Below are 15466 nucleotides of genomic sequence, written 5' to 3' on the forward strand. Positions count from 1 at the left end.
TAAATTTATGGAAAGAGTTGAACAATTCCTACCCATCACAGCTGCGAGGCTCAGAAAGACTTAAAAAGCTGAAGAGAACAGAAATAAAATACACCAAGAGTTTTACATTCCAATTCACAGATTGTGAGTGCCTCAATTTTAGCAAACTAGCTACTGCTCTTCCCTTTGAAGTTCCCTGCGGATGGCTGACATCAGCCCTCTCTACAAATTTACCAGGCAAAACAATTGCAGAGTAAAACCCACTGAGCCTCACACAGGGAGGTGGAGAGGTGGCACTACTAGGAAATGGATACCATGTACTGTTGCCTAGGACAGTGATGTCCTGGGAAATCACACCAAAAAGGGATCTGTCTGCAGCCCTAGGGATGGCAAAGGCAGGGCAGATTCTTCCAAGGGCAGAGAGCTCTTCTGGAGGGCAGGGATGCAGTGCACCTTTTCCCTGCACCTTTTCCCAGCAAGGCCTTTCTATGATATTCTAGATGCACACTTTCACACCAGGAATTCTGCTGGATTTTCTAATATCCTTTCACATATCTTCTATCCAGCCAAACTCTCTTCAGACTCAAAGCAAAACAGCAGCAACTTGTACTAGAGGAGTTGGAAATGCCATAGAGAGTAGGAGTAAAAGGCTTTATTACAGGGATGACTGCCTGCCTGCCAGGTCCTGCAGTGCAGCACAATTTGGGTGCCTCTGCCAAAGACAGTAGCAAGTGGCTTCCAGAGGCTTGGAGAGCCCTCACTTGGCTTGTCAGCTTTACTGCTGGGCTCCTTGCTCACTTCCCTCCTCAATGTGAGTCAATCTTTCCCACCAGAGTGTCCCACTTGCCCACTGGTGCACTGGGAAGAAACATTCAAACAGGCACTTCATTCAGCTCTCAGGGCTGGCAGACTTCTGCAGATGCCCACAGCACAGCAGCAGAAAACCTCTGCAATGCCACGCTGTAACACCAACAGCTGCAGCCTTCATCACCGCTTGAGGATTATCGTCCTCTGACCCCCTCCAGCTCCTCTCTGTGATCTGCCCACCCCACTCCACAGGCTGGCGTAAGGCCAGGCTCCTCCCTTCCAATCTCCATTACTCCATCTGTCCAAGTCCTGGCCTTTTTCAGCACTCAGCTGATGCATCAGGGGCACAGCTGCTCAGTGAGCCTTCCACACTCCAGACCTTCCCAGAAAAAGCTCCACCAGGGGCTCACAGTTTTGAACACGATGCTCCTTGAGACCGCTCCTTTTTCCTTCCCCCATCTACGTGCACAGAGGGAGCCAAGAGCCTCACTGCCTCGCTATTTCTGGAAGTGGGAAGACCCTTCTCTGCCTTTGCCATTGAAGATGTCTGACATAGCACAAGGGCTAGCTCCTGGCATTCGGTTACCTTCCAGGCTCTGCTTAGCTTCCATCTAGTGATAACAGATCCCTGCCAGGAAATTTAGTTGTCAAGGAGACCCCTTTCAAACAACAGTTTTGAAGAAACAATGTTATTATCTAGGGTAGCACATCTCCAAGGCAGAGCATTCAGGTTAACTGCCTGCTACCTCTACTTCAGTTAAAACACAGGCTCAGAGACAGAGGAGAAAGCCAAAATGGAGTTGGCAGCATAACCAAACCCTGGAGTTTGTAATTTCACATACATCCAGGATGCTTCGGAGGCAATGCAGAGGTCACCAAAGAGGTCTGTGCTCCTCCTAGTGCCATAGCTCAGACTCCCACTCACTCTTCCACGCTGATTTTATAATCCAAATTCAACCTAAAATGCAAAGAAATAGATCCCAGCCTTTTACTAACATTGACTGTGTCTCCACTGGGAACTGTATATTTCAAGTGGCAATATTTAACCTAGAAAAAGATGAAAGCAGAAACACCTATATGGAGATAGCACAAGGCCAGACAAGTGGGTTGGAATCCGTGCTCAGCAGAGGGCTGGCAGATGCTTCCTAATGAAAGACATAGCTAAAGGGCATGCAAAGAGTTTCACTCTATCGATGCAATTCTCCATCTCCTGCTGCATGCTTCCTCACAGTCCTAGTAGAGGACAGATCTCTAGGACAATAAAAGCTGCTTTTTGTTTGCCTCTCCCTTCAGCAATAACAACTTCTACTTTCTCCATTTCCTTCTTCAGAGACCAGGTTAACTAGGAGGGAGAAATCTGCCACTTCCACCTGTCTTACACTACAAATAAAGCTACCTCACAGCAGCATTAGTAGCTACCAAAAACTTGACCAACAGTGAAAAAGCAGTCAGAAAATTGCAGCTGGAAACAAAGAATACATGTGGGTAATGAAGGAGAGTTATCCTGCATGTAATCATCAAAACCAGCGAGAAATAAAACAGTTGCAGGAAAGCAAGGTATTTGCAAAACTACCAGGTGTCAGCTGATCTATTTCTAATTGCCTAAAATGACAGCTCCTGACAGCACCAAGCTAATCTTTCATCTCTTGAGAGGCGTTTCAAAGGTAGGAGGCATTTCCTGGTATGGGGAAAAAGCTGAGCTGGGAATTCAGGTTATAAGGCACACAACAGAGTGGGAGCCATTTTAAAGTCCGCAAGCACTTACTACAATGAATAGCTTTATTTGGTGCAGCCTCTCCCATACAAAACATGTAAAAATAGCAACTGGTGAGACATGAAAATAAGAGAGAGTGAGCCTGTGCCAGAGACATTTAAAGGGGATGATGACCTGATGTTACAGCTCCAAGCAGTGATTTATGACTCCATAATTTATTACTTGCTCTACAGTAGTCCTGAATGATGGGGAAGTATCAAGGTCTCTAGCTCCATCCTCAAGATAAAACAAGACTGAAAACTCACTGGATGTAAAAGAACAAAACACAGCAAAACCTCAGAATATAAAGTTGAGAGTTTCATTCTCATACAAAACTTTTTGCTTAGTCTCCTACCATCAAAAGACCTAGATCATTAAGCTTCTCATGCAGCTTGTCTTGTAGATGAAATTCAGCACCAGTTTATCACATCACAAAGTCTTCTCCGAAGAACTTTCTACTAAAAGAGAAGAAAGTATTAGCAGGTATATGGGTAAATCCTTTTTACTACATATGTTTATTGAAATCCAAAGGCTGAATTTAGCCTACAGAGTGAAACCAAAGAGTTACAGCAAAATTTTAAGCTAACAGTTTCTTTTCCTTTTAGGAAAGACTGGTCACTACATCTTCATACTTTCCTCCCAGTAATGTGCATTTAGGATCTCTGCCCAATTGTATCAACTCTACAAGTTATCACACTGAGAGGCACTTTACACCCCCAGCACCATGGTGAATGCACAGTGAGTCAGTCCTTTAATCCAAATGGCATGTTCTTATCCCGGGAAAATGGGTTCACAGCCCAGCACCAAAAGGACATTTGCTCCATTGGTGGGCCACTGGAAACCCCAGAATTAGTGCTGGGTGGAGGGAGAAAGTAACCTTAGAGTAGGAAAGTAATTGCAGAAATGTGACTCCAGTGAAAAGGTGGGCCCTACAAAAAACCTGGAAACAAAAGGTCTTCCTCTGTGGAGGAGTTGTCCTCCTCTGCTAAATTCTGTGTTTGTTAAATATCAAACAAATCCACAGAGCAGTACAGAAGTCAGAAATACATTATGTCTATGATTGAAACATTCAGAAATTTGACTTCCTTTTCAGTTGAAACAAAGGACATAAAACTACTAAAATTATTCACAAGAGGAAGAATCTAAAAATATTTCAGATAGTTGGGTACAGGAACAGCAAATAGAAAATATGCAAAACATTGTAAAAAACCTCTAGTTTTTATTCCAGAAAAGAAACGTCAAAACTTGTTATTTTTCCGGTACAATGGAAAATTGAGGCAAAGCAGTTTTGTGAGTTACTCCCTTCAGATGGAAAATTATCAAAGGTTTTTGCAACAACTCTGCTTACCAGGTGTTTGGAACAACTCCACTCATAGCCTTTGCTTTCCAGAACAGGATACTCTCTTGAGTGTGAGACAAGGAGGCACAAAAGTACAAAATGTAATCAGTTCTAAGTAATGTTAAGTTTGATGGCTTTGTAATGGAAAATAACTGTGGAGCTTGAAGGTAGTTGACATAGTTTCAGGCCCTCAGGACCTCAGTACAAAAGGTGTGAGAAAAGCAGAATGGGAGGACAGGACCTGGGGATGGGGAGTATCTGGGACTAGCAGATGTCCAGGGTGGGCACATATAAACTAACTGATAGGTAAAAGGACAGGATGATTGCTACGCTTGGGGTGTTAATAAACCCATTAAGCTGGTGTAAGCATCTACTAGGGAGTATCCCAGACTAGCGGATGTCCAGGATGAGAGCAGTTAAACTAACTGACAAGTAGAAGGCCAGGATGATTGCTATGCCTGTAATGTTAATTAAGCTTGTTGGGAAAAGTAAACGACCCTTAAAGACCACCACAGTTTTGCATGCATGCCGGAAAATGATGTAATATGCTCAGTGACCACATAAGGATGACCTGTATAGCAATTCGGGGACACACGTTAGGAGGAGCTATCCCCCGTGTCTCCCGGCGCGGCAATAAAGAATACCTGCTTGTCAACTTGAAGCCCTGTTGGCGAGTTTGTTCCTGGAGTTTTCTCCAAATCAGCTGAAAGGCCAAACTGTTGGCCACGAGCAGAGAGGGAAGCTCTTTCCTCTTGTAAACCAGTGGAGGACAGTCGTGTAGCTTCCCCTTTCCTCCTTTTTACACAAGGGAGAGGTCGTGCCCATGCAGATGGACAGGAATGGGATCCCATCCAGCAACACCAGAAACCCACAATCAGGCTTGGCTGCCCCAACACATACAGGACAAAGGCGAACAAGCTGGAATCCAGCCTGGAGCACTCTGCCAAAGCTGTTTGCCAGGGGGAAATCCCAAAAGACTATGGCCTGGAGCCAACGATGTGGGGAGAAACAATTGAAGAAGTCCGTCTGAAGTTAACCCAATTTCCTTCTCCTCCAGTTGCTACCTAGTGTCCTCAGGACTGACGGGAAGTAACTACAGGTCTTTTTGTGGAACAAGTGTCAGGACAAGGAGGGGACCTCCTCTGGAAAAAACAAGGAGAATGGAACAGAAATATTTGTGAGGGTGTCTTACCCTCAGTGCAAGTCACTCCTTGCTTTCATACTGGATGACCACACAAACCACTGTTCCCACATGAACAAACTTGTCAGTGTCTTGTGCACCTGAGCAACTTATGAGCAGGCAGCACTACAAAAGGACATAGCAAGCTCCAGTACCGAGACAGACACCAGGAAGCCAGTTCAGGACCACAAAACAGAATTGGATTTTTCCACAGATCAGGAAAAGACACAGGCAATCAGAGTAATTTCTAATCGTGGAATGTGTGACAAAACCAGAGTTTGGTATCCATAGCTCACACCAGGGTTTGGCCCTCTCTGCTCAAAAGAAGCCCTAGAGATACTCAAACAGAAAGAAATGAGACAGGGAGACCAACCAAAACCAATTAGCAGACCCCAGCCAGAAGGCAGAATTATCCTAGCCATTACTGGCATGCCAAATTTCAGTGCAGATGAAGGCTGCAAACTCGACAGTAGAGGAAAATCAGCTTCAGGGCTTCCAATAGGCCAAACACAAACCATACAGGTAGGCTTATTTAATAAATAAAACACACTACAACTAGCCTTTCCTCTTATCAGTCTTAACTGGGACTTGCAGGGTTGTTTTTTTTAACTATTTGTGGTTTCCTACAAAATTCCATGGGAAGCATTGACTATTTTTGTGAATTTATAGCCTCCAGTAAGTGTTTCCCCCAGCCACTTTTCAGAAGCCCTGGAGGAGTTGAATATTCTTCTTCAATTGAGCTGGGCTGAATGAGGGAAATGACAACCAGCAAACCACCAGCATGTTCTCAGGGCTCAAAGATCCAGAGGGGCAGGGCCAGAAATGAAGAGCTGAAAAGGATGCAGTGTACGCATTCCTGGCACTTAACTGATGTTTCATGAGATACCTCTGCCCTTTCTTTACAAGTCCAGTTATCCATACTCATGTTTGTGTGCGGGCAAATACCAACCCCCTTCCTCAGGATGCAGAGCAAGTAGTAACCCTAAAATAGCTCTACTGACATCCTAGAGATTTCTCCAAGAGTAAGATCAAGGACACCAAACATAGCCTTTAGCAAGCCTGTAGCTCTCCTTCCCTGGATCAATTTATTAATTTCTTCTGTGCTGGTGATTATAAAGAGGGGGAAGGGGATGGGGAGACAGAGACAAGGCCCTTGTGTGCAATGAAATTAAATGCACAGCAGCAACCATCATTAATGATGCATTATGGAGTAACAAAGAGAGCCTGGTTGATTGACAGTCCCTAATAAGTTGTGTATAATAAACACTTCTCTCTAGGCAGAACGCTCCTGATTATGGGATATGTTCCCCCTCATGTTACTGACGGATCCATTGTGATAGACGCACCCCACTTGAAAGGGGAGAGACACCTAAAACAAAAGCAGGATTGACTGGGAGATGCTTGACTGAAGGAGCCACAAGGCCACCTTGCTGAGGTCTGTACAGAGAAAAATGAGAATAAGGCTCAGAAGACATTCAGGAAAACAAATGGCTGCAAAACAAGTATGAAGATCAGGGACAAATATCATCCAGCAATACCAAAATAAACTGTTCAAATGCCACTAAAGATGCTCTGGATTTAGTTTCCTTAGAACAGGATCTGAACCATGTCTTTATGATCTTCTCTAAATGGAGAAGTATTAGTGCAGATTCTTGGTTCCTCACATCCCATGTCAACACAGAAGCTGCCTAGGGTAGTCTGTTCAGGGATGCCAGCAGCCCTGCATACCCACATCTAAAAGGAGCACCCCAACAGAGGAGACAGGCTCCTTTCCTTCTCCCAGTACTGATCTGGCTCAGGATGCCAGACTGGAGTGTCAGCACTTAAACAGGACTGCCCACACTGAACTGGTTATAAATCCAGACAGCTCATGCTGACATTGCTGGCTCCCAGGATCTCACTTGCCCTCAACAAACCAAGTCCGTCCCTCCTCTGATAACTTGTAGCCCAATCACTGTTATCTCCTTCCCGCATCCTTCTAGCGGTACTCTTACCCTTCCCGTTTGACCTCAATGATTAGAGGCTGCATAGAGTTTATGAGGGTTCACAAAAAATGTCCTATAAGCTACTACTAGCTGGGTTCAAGTCACAGTCCCTGAAGCAAGGTTTAAGCTGCACAAGCAGATTCCATCACCAACACAGTCCAACCAGAGGGCTGTATGGCCCTTGCAGGGCTAGGACAGATCCCAGGCCACTCAAGCTATGCAGAACTGCTCCAGTTAAGACTTACCAAACCCTATCCCACCAGTAGAGGGAATACCTCCAACAGAAACAGGCTCATGTGGCAGCTCCTCAGTTACTAGCATTAAGGCTATAGCTCAGCTCAACTAGAGAAATTGCATATCCTAGAGGGGACAGAATTCCTGTAATGGGAGGGGTAACATCACTTTGAGTTTTAAACATCTCTTGCTCCTCAGGACTGAATCCAAAATGAAATGGGATGGAAGGACACAAGCTCAAGATAAGCAGCGGGGGCATTCCTAACCCAGAAACGTTCACATTCAGAAAGGCACCTGAGCAAGCACCCCAATCAAGCCGCCTTCCAGGCGGCGCTACAAGTGAGAGGTTATGCCATGTAGCATGTGATGAGGAAGTTTACTGGCAGATATTAAACAGAGGGTGTAAACTCTGAGTTTCGCAGAAAGCAACAAAAAGAGAATGACAGGAAATTTGCAGCTCTGTAATTAATGCCAGTGAGAAGTTAGAGCAGAAGGGGACATCACCACAGCTAATTACAACTAGAGCGAAGGGCAGGACTAATCATTATCCTGATCCTGTGTTCCATATCTGACTTACTCCAATTGTGCTCCTGACCATACTTCCCAGGAAATGTGTTTCCCATGCTCGGAGGCACGTTTCTGGCTCTCTTCATGCTGAGCACGTGTGAGGCCAGACCCCACATATTTCATGTGGATGTTAAAAAGGAAGAGTAGTTAGGAGTGAGTCTGTGGACAGATCACACGGCTGCCCATGGGTGTTGCAGCAGGACACCCAGCTCCTTAAGCCTTCTGCTGTGAGAAGATCCTGTAAGGTACCGAGGAACAGCCAGTGACCCCTCTCCCCACCCTGCTTTCAACTCCCCAAATCCCTTTTTCCACACCCACCCCAGAGCTGGCACTGGTCCAGTAGCCAGAAATAAGCAGACATCTGGCACCAAATGTGAGTTAAGCATTTCTGCACTCCTTGTGCCAAGACAATTCTCCCCATGCTGGCACCATCAGTGGCCTGGAAGCTGTTATTTCCCCATCTACGGGATGGATAGCAGGGCTCTACAGCTCATTACCATTGCTGGGTAGATGGGTCACTCAGAGCAACAAAAGCCAGAAAAAGTAGGCATTGCTTAAGAAAGGTGTGCTTTCATCTGCCAGCCAAGGCCTGGGAAGACACTATTAACACATCTTGTTATCCTGATGCTACCAGCATACTGGGATAAGCCCATTAAGGGGCTCTGTTTTACCATAAGAAAAAGTCAAAGGTAGGTCCTCTTCTGAAAAAACACTGCTATAGCGCTGCACAAGGTCACTAGGATTTCAGGATACCAGATATTCAGATGCCCAATTCAGCCATTGCAGCTGATCCTTACTACCTGTTTGATCCTCTGATTTGGCGGCATTTGGCTGCCCCACTGCCATGCAAAATGATACAAAAAGGTTGACAAGTGGTCAGCAGAAATGCAACACTACAGCAAAAAATCCCTCTGAAACAGGAACTAAACCAAGGCAGCCAGTACACTGTAGCTTGTGCCCTCTACCACCCTGAAGGGATATGCATCCACTCTGCCATGTAAAGAAAATTATTTGCTAAGTTGTTTCAGAGAAATGGCACTTCAGTAGCTGGAGCTGTCAGTTCCAAGGAAAACTAAATAAGGTTAAAAGTTAACCAGCTTTTACAGGCAGAAAAAGAAAAGCTATATTCAGAGGAAGGGGAAGTTGCACGGTCTTGGTTTTATTAAGAAGACTTTTTTTACAGAAAATGTGACATGAGTATCTGCAGCCACTATTTTGACACTGCATGAAAGCAACAGGCTCAGTGCAGGAGCAGAGAAAGCAGCCGATTTCTGATGTGCTTCAGTAGTGCTACGAAGATTAAAAACATGATGGAAATCTACAGAATGGCATCAAAGACATCAGTCAGTTTATACAAAAAAAATACACTAACAGACCTGTAATACCTGTTTGTCGGCAAAGGTTTATTAAAAATTCCTTTTAAAATCTTTCTCACATTCTCCTCCCCTTTCCCTATCCTAGTTTTCAAAAAGACTGTAGGAATCCCCTGGATTAAGGGGGAGCTCACAGTACAGGAGCATGCAATATTCAATCAGTCCTAAGGCTATTATAGCACAGTGCTCCCATGCAGAGATAAGCAATGGTTTAGAAAAATATCTGAGCAGTTCCAAACATCAAGATGATTTCACACCCTGATGGAAAATATGCAGGCTAGTATTGCAGTAGTGATTATGGCATTCAGCATACAGTCATGCTAAAATTCACACAAGAATACAGCTACATTCCTTCATAGGATTAGAAGACTCATCCATACGCCACTGAAACCAATAAGATTTCTTCTGTTAAGTGGGAACTGGATTGGATCCTATAAAACATTTACTCTGTGAGCTTTCACAAGACATGAAGCTGCAGAAGAGCTACATAGGCAATGCTGAGATACACAAGCATGCTCACAATTTGTAACTGCAGTATGCGCTTTTGTTTTCCCTTATTAGACAGGAAAAACTGATTACAGAATAGGGTAAGCAATGAGGTTACATGTCTGGGCATTGCAAATAATAAATAAACATGAATAAAGAAATGGACTTCTGACTAGCTAGGGAATAAAGCTAAGGTAAAACCAATAGCACCCCTTTTGCATGTGCCAGAAAGGCTATGCATGCAGCTTTTGAGAATAGAATCACATTTTAATGTGATGGTTTGAGAAGAAAGATTAGATGAAACATTCAAGTAGTCCTAAAGGAATGCAACAGTTCTTCTTAATGCAAGAGCTTTAAGTTGCAAATTTTTATAGCACATAGACTAGCGTTGTATTACCTCTGAGCACAAAGGCTCACTAAAGTCACAGAAACACAGTAAAGTAACCTAACACATATGTATGGCCTTAAAAAAATCAACTACACCATCTGTCTCCCCTGCTGCTGGAAATGTAGAGACTGACCTAGTGTGCATTTGAAAGCATCATCCAAAGCCCCATAGTGGGTGCTAAGGTGACAAGAGCAGGGTGATAGGCTGAGGGAAAGACAAGCGCATGCGTCAGAAAGAAAACTGGAATATAAAGCCAGCAACATTAGTGTGCTGTGTTTGGTAGGAGGAAAAAGCCATCACTGAACACTGTCAGGATGCCTTTGCCTAGTACTTCAGGCCAAGCAGTATCCAACTGCAGCCAGTAACGAGTCGCAGACCAGCATTTCTAACACAGGAAATCTCTCTTCACCCTGAAGCTTTGCAGGACACCAAAGCCTGAACCCCCTGCCAGGAAGAAGCCATTTCAACAGAGATCCAAAGCATCTAATTAATGGCTGACAATATTTCTGTCTACTAAGAAATATCAGATAAACTTGAAAGCAATTAGCAGAGGGCATAGCAAGTGGAGGAGAGGAAGGTAGAAAACAACACAACCAATCAGGCTCACAAAAAGCTGTTCATGTTTGATCATAACATTTGTTCCAGCTTGGCAAACTTTGTGAATTAGATGTTTGGGATTAGAATCCTTAAGAAAGTCTGTGCCCACACAGTCTGCTACAGAGCACATCCCTGGCTGGTCCCAGAGAGAAGGACCTGCAGTGTACAAGCCATCCATCCATCCAGACACCAAACACTAAGCAGCATCACCTTCCCAGTAGCAAAACTCTTGAGTTTTGTACCCAGGCCCCTTGAAAAAGAGAGGCCAAATAGGGGGTTGGATAATATACTTTATATTCCATTGCTATGAGTCAGGGCAGTGTAATATGCCAGAAAACTGATGCATTTATCTCTTTAACATTTATCTTTAACATACTTAGATACTCTTGCAGTGATAGTGCTAAAGACAAGGGCTCAGCAAACGAAGGAGGAATGAAAAGGTATCAAGCTGCAAATGACAAGCACATCAGAGAAGCTCACACAGGTCTAAAAAGCAAAACAGATGATCTGCCTGCACAACTGAACTGCTGTGCCATTTATTTTTAAACACCCCTATTGCTCATGGTACTTACATCTACCTTTCCTCTCTCACCCACACTGGCGCAGCTGCCCTACTTATGTGAAATGGGAACTTTTGAGCTCCAGTGCTCATTAAGATGATGCCTCATGCAAGCACGTTCCAACTGGGATGCCTGAGTGAAAAGTCTCTGGGAAAGGCAAAAATGCCAGTGGTGGGAGAGAGACAGTGACAAAGCAATAGTCAGCATTCAACAACAGTAGAAAAACCATCCTGGGTCATTTCATCTACTACAGACTGTCTGACAGTGACAAGGAGTAGAATTTCAGGGGAAAGTGTAAAAAGGCAGAGTAGCCTACAGCAATACCTCCTCTGATACACCTTCCTCAGATTGCATCAGTGTCTGGCTTGTTTCTGCGTGCAGACTTGTAAATGCTAAATAGCCACTGACAGAAAAATTCTCTCTGGATTTGCACAACTCCTTTTAAACCTGTTTGTATTCTGGCCTCCAAGTGTCATAGAGCAACAAGCTCCATGCTCTAACTATGGGTCATGGGAAATGCTTGCATTTCAGTGGCCATCTGGTAAATTTACTGGTGCCTGTAATTCTTCTGCAGCATGGAAGACAACCAGAAGTCTTATCAGAATCACCCTTTCCATCCCACTCACTGCCATTCCTATCAGGGAAAAAAGGAGGTTAGCACAAAGAGAAGACACCTTTTAAAACGCAGTAGCAAATGCCACAAGTCAGGAGTTCATTATTTTAAGCTGCTTCTTTCCTACAGCATTATCTCAACAATTTGGGCCGCTCTGTGGCTGCTTTAGAAGGAAGAGAGAGATTATATCCTGGCCTAGGCCTGATGATGAAAAAAAAAGAAAATCAAACCTTCTTTACCAGACAAAGACAGGTCTGGGCACACTGTTTCTGTAAGTAGAATCAGTATTTATCAGTCAAGACAAATCCCACTGCGTAACAGAGAATGGGGCAAAGAGAGAACACACCAGTGCTCACACGTCCCTTCTAGCACTGCTGGCTAATAAATCCTGCTCCAGGGGAAAGAACCGACAAACTTTGTCTGGTTTCTGCGCTACTAAATTAAAGCTGATTTATAGGAGATAAGTAAGAAGAACTGTAATAGAAGAATGCCATCAGAACAAAAGGGAAGATATGGGGATTTGTTAGGAAAAAAAAAAACACTTTTTCTGTCCATCTGACTCTACAGACAGCTATACATCAGTCAGGCTAGAGGTATAACCACCTCAGAGTAGAAGCCTACTGAGCCTACCATCCTGCTTGTAAAACCAGCTGTCTGGTTGTTTCAGGAGAGGATGCAAGACCCTGAGGTTTCTTCCAATTACATGCCCCAAGACACCAGAAAAAGATTATTATTGTGGCCTGTGATGTGATAATCCCCAAAGCCTGCCTCTGTCCTGGGTCCCAGGCAGCCTGACAGCAGCACTGAGCGTCAACATCATCCAAAGCATGGCCAAATGTCTCTATGATTCCCTGTACACTGGCTGGGACCTTACACTTTTTGGAGGACAGCAGTTACTCGTGTTTCTTAGGAGCCATCTGACATGGGTCCCATTGGGAATCTGGGTGCAAGCTCCCAAGGCTGAGCTCTGCTCAGCAAGAAATGTATGGGCAATAATTTGTGCCCCGATTGGACGTTCATAGCACATTTCTTTCCTTCTGAAGCAGAATCGAGAGATTTCAAGTTCACTTCTCAGGGTCCCCGACCAAGTCTACCTGTGCTGTAGTGCTTTCCTTGAGCAGCTCAGGCCAAGCAAAAGGAAGCAATTCCAGAAACAACCCTGGACTCAACACAACTCTCAAATTAGAAATAACCCATCTTCTGCACAGAGCTAGTCAAACAGCTAGCAGGGTGCTAAGACGTCCCTCTGCACACCACACCCTGGGTAGTGTGAACAGTAAAACTCACACATGAGAGTACACCGAGCCTTAACGAAGGGTTTCAGAATCCTGCCTTCAGCCTGCTGGATTACAACAGGGCCAGGCAGTGGCTCCCAGGACACTATTGCAACCCTTTGTTTGCTCTTCCTAGCAGCACCACTCTCCTTGGAACTAGCAGTACCAAACTCTGCCTTGAAAGGCAGGGTGAGGAGAGACCAGAGTGTCATAGAGATTTCATTTCCATGAAGCCAATAGCATCGTGGATTATTAGAAGCAATGTTTTCTATCCAGGACATTTCAGGCCCAAGGCTAGTACTTCAAGAAAAGGACAAAGGAGAACAATACTTCACAGGTTCTGTTTTCCAACCTTTCCTTTCAAGTGTCCTCTAAGTCCCAGCACACACCAGCAACACCTTACTAGTGTTGCACATAAATCTTAACTACTGACTCAGTACTGGCTAGGGATTGATAGAGAAAAGAAAGAACTACCCTGGCTTGTTCCAAGACAAACTCTCAGTACAGGTTGCATTCCTGATGTTCAGAGACTCATAGAACCATTCAGGTTGCAAGAGACCTTTAAGATCATTGGGTCCAACCTGTCACCCAGCATCGAGTTAACCTAGCACTTCCATCCAGTCCATAAACCTAACACCAAACCATGTCCCTAAGTGCCACATCTACACAATCTTTGAAATACCTCCAGGGATGGTGACTCTACCACTTCTCTGAGAAGCCCGTTCCAATGTTTGACAATCCTTTCAGTGAAGAAATTTTTCCTAATATCCAAACTAAACCTCTCCCGGTGCAACTTGAGGCCTTTTCCTCTTGTCCTGTCACTTGTTGCCTGGGAGAAGAGACCAACACCTACCTCACTACAGCCTCCTTTCAGGTAGTTTAAGAGAGTGACAGGTCTCCCCTGAGCCTCCTTTACTCCAGGCTAAACAACCCCAGTTCCCTCAGCCACTCATCATAAGACCTGTGCTCCAGACCCTTCACCAGCTTTGCTGCCCTTCTCTGGACTTGCTCTAGCACCTCAATGTCTGTCTTGTAGTGAGGGGCCCAGAACTGAACACAGTATTTGAGGTGCAGCTTCACCATTGCCAAGGACAGGGAGACAATCACTTCCCTGGTCCTGTTGGCTACACTATTTCTGATACAGGTCAGGATGCTAATTGGCCTTCTTGGCTGCCTGGGCACAAGCTGGCTGTCAACCAACACCCCCAGGTTCTTTTCTGCCAAGCAGCTTTCCAGCCAGTCTTCCCCAAGCCTGTAGCATTGCATGGGGTTGTTGTGACTCAAGTGCAGGACCTGGCACTGAGCCTTGTCAAACCTCATATGGCTGGCCTCAACCTATCAATTCAGCCTGCACAGATCCCTCTGTAGAGACTTCCTACTATCAAGCAGATCTGGCACTCCCACCCAACTTCGTGTCACCTGCAAATTTACTGAGGGTGCACTCAATCCCCTCATCCATGTCACTGATAAAGACTATTAGACAACACTGGCCCCACTACTGAGCTCTGGGGAGCATCACTTGCGACCAACCACCAACCGGATTTAACTCCGCTCACCACTACTCTTTGGGCCCTGCCTCAACCTAGTCCCCTGGCTCCTGGAGCTATGTCACTAAGCAGAGCAGCCCCTCTACCTGGGCACACCCCTTCAGGTGTGCTCACTACCAGGGTATCAGTATGTTCCCACCAGAGCTGTGCCTGGGCACCTGTTTCAGTCATGGTGAGTGCTGAGCTTGGAGAAGTAGTGGCTTTCTGCCAAGTGGATACCACTGCTCCCTGGTCAAGCTGGCAGGGCTTCAGCTGTGCACTGTGCTGGAGTGCTCCACTGCTGCTAGACAGTGTCGTAACTTCCTCTAAATAAGACTGAAAGGTCTGCTCCCATCTAGTGCCCTGACAGATGAGTAAATTAGCTAAGTTTTACATTTTCATATTCAGATTTACCTCAGGTAAGCAATGGGCTTCAAGAACAAGAAGAGCTATTAATGTTAACACATATGATCCAACCTTTCCCAAACACACCATTAAAGTCTATCAGTCTGAATTCCTGCTCACTGGGTAGGCAGAGTATCCCTTTTTATCTAACCAGTGTTCTTTGCTTTGCTTTATTTTCTCTGTTAAAACTGTAACTAACCCAACCTAGGGAATGTGTGGCAACCTATTACTGAGAGATCTGCCACACCCCTGTAACGAACTTAATGCATTTACTATAAATGAACTTACTTTGACCTTTATTTTCTTCCTTCCTGCTTGTCTCTGCCTATAGCTTTGCACTGAAACTACGCAAACATGCTGCTAGAGTAGCCATCGGCATAATGAAATCAGCTTGTGGTAC

At 44.9% G+C, this 15466-nt stretch overlaps 1 protein-coding gene across 2 annotated transcripts in view; it reads right to left on the minus strand.

Annotated features, from left to right (window-relative positions):
* Nucleotides 1–15466, minus strand: part of MB21D2 (Mab-21 domain containing 2) — a 61742-nt gene that overhangs the window by 22339 nt on the left and 23937 nt on the right. The window contains exon 2 of one of the 2 annotated variants that reach the window (XM_062606227.1): nt 2895–2997. The exons of the other annotated variant lie outside the window; for it this stretch is intronic. The gene's annotated coding sequence lies outside the window, so the exon portion shown is untranslated. The remainder of the gene's footprint in view (nt 1–2894; nt 2998–15466) is intronic. 2 annotated transcript variants of the gene reach the window in all.

Source organism: Pezoporus occidentalis, unplaced genomic scaffold (genome assembly GCF_034315485.1).
Source record: "Pezoporus occidentalis ecotype Australia unplaced genomic scaffold, CSIRO_AGI_Poc_V1 ctg95, whole genome shotgun sequence".
In the NCBI taxonomy this organism is placed as follows: domain Eukaryota; kingdom Metazoa; phylum Chordata; class Aves; order Psittaciformes; family Psittacidae; genus Pezoporus; species Pezoporus occidentalis.